Here is a 5,067-nt window from a genome sequence, read left to right as displayed (position 1 = left end):
CCATGTTCCAACATCTTCACAGTACGCCGACATATTCACCAAGGGATTGCCTTCTTCGGTGTTCACGGAGTTCAGGTCCAGTCTGAACGTACGGCCTCCCGATGATCAGACTCTGAGGCTGTGTTAGAGCATGTATTGTACATGGGCTGTATGTGTATGCGTGTATATGGGCCTGGCTGTGCGCCAGGCCCAGGCCGGCATCCCTGCCGTGCCCTAGGTGATTAGGTCAGGCACCTCCTATGGCTGCCTATATATTTATACCTGTTGTATAACCCTAATCAATCTATTATTCCACGCAATCTTAGTACTGATCATTTCTTTGTGCATAGATGTTTTTAAAAATAAGATACCATTTCAAGCAGATGTACTGGACTACTGGAGTACAAACAGTCACAGAGCAAGCAGGACAATGGAGGGGGCAACAGCTTACAGGCAAATTGAACAGGTTCAAAGCTAAGGCCGACCAAAAAAAACCAGAACTAATCTCATGATGCTAAAAGTTAATCCCATCATACATCTCATGTATGTTATTACCAATATTACTACTGCCCAATTTTCCCTTGGCCAAGAGAAGCTCTCGCATGGACACCTTATGCCTTTCATGTACTTATGGCACCTGCGCTGGGTCCCTCGCCTGTACATGCTCCTCCTAGTGCTGCAGAAATTCACAAATTTTGAAAATGATGTCAGCTAGCTGATTAATGAATCAAATTTGCCTTCGATTCATCAAAAACAGGGATAGCAAGTACGCAAGTAGCAAATGTCTAACCAAACAACAGTAACTTTTTTTTATCACAACTATGGGCTATGGCAGTTAACAGCAACACTTGCACAGATGCATTTTGAAAAGGTGGACTTAAATTCAAGATAAATATGCCCCTTTCTTTACACAGTAATAATCACCCTGTATTTGGATGTTGTACGTATGCCGTGATCCGATCTATTATTTCAGCATGTTTTCTGAGATAATGAAGTTGTGCTTATTATTACCTAGTATGTTAGAGATTTGCATACTAAGTTTGATTCTTGTTATGATAAATCTAGTTCAGAAATTAATCGTGCAGTTGTCTAATTTTCCAACACTGATCACCGGCGTACGGAGAGCAGGAGGAGGTTGTTGTGGGCACGAAGCGGGCGACCTGCATCTTGTGTGCATCGCAGAGGTTGCAATGGAATCCGAGCATCGGGGCGTGCGATGGAACTCGTGGAACCTGCGGCTGAAGCTGCGGTCGGAGACGAGACGCCGCCAGCGCTTGCAGATGTGAGGGCGGCGCGGACGAGGCTCGCGGGCTCCTGCGGTGGGAGGCGGAGGAGGATCTCCTCGACCAGCTCGTCCATCAGCTCCGGCGCCGGCGCCGGCGCGAGGTTTTGATTGGCTGTGGTGATTGGTAAATTGCAATCGAGTTGCGCGCGCGCGACAGGATTATGTACGTGTGGTCTGGCCTTGTTTCTAGGCCGCCATGGGCCTATGCTAAAATAGGTCAATGAGGCCCACCACGCTGCCGCCGATTGCCGGATGGGGCCCAGGATGTTTTGCTCTTGTCGTGTGCCGGCCTGGCGGGGGGCCGGCGACGTGGCGGCGGGGCGCCGCCGCAGCGGTTTCGCCGTCGCGAGCCACCGTGCGGGTGCGGCGACGAAGGGGAGGAGAAGCTGTGGCGGCGGTGCGCAATTGATGGAGAGGCACCGTGCCTCCTGCCTCGCTTGCCACCACCGCGCGGGCGCGCTCCAGGTGAACACCCGTCCTATACTCGATCCCATCTCTCTACATTTTCTGCCTGATTCTAGCCTTCTCCGATTTGAGATTGTAGAGTAGGTCAAGCTGTCACTCGAATCACTTGCTGGGCTTGCTACCATGATTAGATAGGTGGCAGATTCGATCTAGGCGTTAAGGACACCACCCACCATCAGGAAATAAGGGAAGCTTGAATACAATTTATTATAACCAATTCAACATTCACACCCTATAGGATTAGCAATTGAGCTTGTGCTAAGAACTAGTACTAATTCAGATGTTTTACAAGACTGGGTTCAATTTGGCATGTGACCTTCAGATGGACCGAAAATAAGGCAACAAAAGAACACTAGATCGACAAGTCGCTAAGCATATATGCCATTACAATTTGGCAATTGTGGCTCTGCGTTGTTCTTGACAGCTGGTTCAGTCTAGAAATGATTTTTCTTTCGAAGAAACTATAAAATATTATGTGGGAGAATTTTACTTAATAATTTACTTATGGGCTAAGCCTATATGTTGACCAATCGCAAGTAGCGAAACATGTAGAATCTGTCCAGTGTAACCTCAAGGAAGAACTAGAAGGCAGAAGCTCAATTATGGGGAAGACCCAAAGCTTCATAGAAGTTTCCTGTTTCACTACCACAGTCTCTGTGCCGCACATTGATATGTTAAATCTCTTCCTGCATTGTTTTGCTTTCTGCTTAGAAGATAGGTGCTGAAAGCGATGCACATAGCTTCTGCTACCTTGCGATTTTGCTGAGCAGGAACTTGACAGGGATGTGGACATTTTTATTGTCTTTTCAGTAACTGTTGTCAACGAGCTTCAGATAAGATTCTGGTTGTTGATAAGGCTTCGACTCATGAAGTTTGACCAAGACTAAGCTAAAGATTAAAGGAATCTTATCTATGCAGCGTGCTGTGAAGCCATAGCATTAAGAATGCATAAATGCCCTTATCGTGGAAGACTTAATGCCATATGAAGATTTGAGCAGTTGTCCAGCTGAGTGTGACATATCAGGAACATTATTCCCCCTGCTTCGATGAGGATCAGTACAACTGTGACACCTCCGATCTTTTCGCAATCTCAACATCCAATTCGTTCCAGGAGGCTTGGACTAGTAGCCATTGCTGCATGCTGATGCAGTAAGAAGTTTGCTAAGCTAAGGATCGTGCATTCCATGAGTAATGCGTTCTTCGGAAAACTTCATGTTGTCTGACTTGTATCCTTGATCAGCATGTAACTCAACCGCCGAATAGACTGCATATGCAGGTTTCTTATGGCAGAAAAGGTGGGTTCAACCGTTGTTTCAGTAGGGCCGTGAGCAGAGTCCGACCTGCTGCTTGGTTCCGTTCGGCTTGAACAACTTCATCAGTGTGCTGCAGGTCTGGTTCAACCAAGTTAGTACTCCCTCCATTCTCTTATAAATGACGTTTTAGACAAGTGTTACCTTCAGCAGCAAGGGGGTATAGGTAAGGACTATGTATTTCATCAGTAACTTGAGCATTCCTGTCTCTCTGTTGTGTTCATTCAAAAGAGTAACCCTAAATATACTGCATTTATAGGTTCCTCATGGCTGAAATGGTGGGCTCAGCAGTTGTTCAGGAGGGCATGAGCAGAGCTTTCTCATTCATGTTAGGCAAGCATTTGGAGAAGGCATCCGAAGGCCACAGTGCAGAGAGGCTCGAGATGGCACTCTTTGAATTGGAGTTTGCTCTTGAAAGGACCGCAAAGCTGCCAATCACAGAGGCCTCGCTGCTTCGCCGCAGGAAATTGTTGAAGCGTGGCTACGTTGAGGGTATAAATCTGCTCAACAAGCACAAGCTGCAAGGCCACCAAGAGAGGCCAGGGGTAAAGCGTAAACGATGGATTACTTGTTCTAAGAATCTGTCCATCTCATCTTTTGGTGGGCTGAATACGGATGGTGTTAGGAGATTTGAGTGGTTCGCAGATTGCGCGGGCAAGTTTGTAAGAGATGTGGAGTCTGGATGTTCTCTCCGGCACCACACCTTCTGCAACCCTCTTGTCAGGCATCTTCTCAATGGGAAAGCTCTCAAATATGAAATGGTTCAAGGAAGTCAAGTACGTGAATTTTTTATTCGCCCTGCATTTTTAGGAGAGCGTGGTGTAGAGGCATCACTGCATTTTCAGTATATGGATCGCAGTATGCCAGAGAAGAGCTTCCGTCTACTGTTGTGGCTACGAGTATCAGAAAGCACGGACTTGGTTGCGATTGCTATTAGATGCACAGAGTCATTAACATTTCTGTCGAAGCCTGCAGCAGAATCTGCAATTGCAGAACTTACCCTACTACCAAATGTACTGGACAGTGCCTATGCTATGCCGTGGGTTGGCAATAACGAGCTCTATGTCCTAATAACAAAACTTTCTCGCCAAGATCCAGTATGTTGCACGGCAGATGGCCAGGGCTCTAGCAACATCATGTTGTCAGAGTTATCACAGATATTTCCAGAGCAAGTCATTGCATTCCGTTTTGAGTCCTTAATTTCAGCACCAAATTATTGCTCGAGTTGCTCATCTGACGGCTTGTGTTGCACCAAAGTACAGCCCCCAACTCTTCTGCTGTCAGCTTCTTTCTGGCCTCATACAGAGCTCATGATAGAAGCAACGGAGTTTAGACGTGGTAGCCTAGAAGAAACAAGCAATATGGCAAGGAAAGTGGCAATGGAGTGTCTTATCAGTCAAAAAGAGCTGAAGGAACATACAGTGCGCTGGGCCTCCAAGCATGGCGCTGCATTGTTTTGTGTGAAGTCAGTTCCCCATACTGCAAGTGTGCGCTGCCCAATACCTGAAGAGCTGCCAAGAGAGAAGGCAATAGAAGGTGGAGGTAGGTCACCTTTTTGTAAATGTCATGGATCACAAAGACAATAATGTGCCCTATGTATAGTTTCTTCACCCCTAGCTGCTAGATGACTGTGGTATCTTTAACTTTGCATCACTTGTAGTAAGTCATTTTTGTATCGTGTTTCTGTTGCTCAATGTAAAATGAAACTTGTTCCTGGTTGAGAAATAAAATTGCTTTGTTTACCAACTAGCTGCTCAATAAAATTGCTTTGTTTACCAATTATATGTAAACATCGAATTGCAGTTTGATGTTCAATACAATACACTTCCAGTTTTAGTCAGGGTAAAGTTGCTTAAACATTGACAAATCACAAGTAGTGAAATACATACGTGTCCACTGTAACCTGAAGGACTGGAAGGCACAAGCTCAATAATGGGAAGACCCAAAGCAGCAGAGAAGTTTCCCCTTTCGCTATCACAGTTACCATGTCAGGGTGTTGATCTGTTAAATTGTTGCTGCATTGTTTTG

The sequence above is a fragment of the Setaria italica genome, chromosome II (genome assembly GCF_000263155.2).
Source record: "Setaria italica strain Yugu1 chromosome II, Setaria_italica_v2.0, whole genome shotgun sequence".
NCBI classification, from domain to species: domain Eukaryota; kingdom Viridiplantae; phylum Streptophyta; class Magnoliopsida; order Poales; family Poaceae; genus Setaria; species Setaria italica.
The sequence above is the reverse complement of the archived record's forward strand: the minus strand, read 5'-3'. Positions refer to the sequence as shown.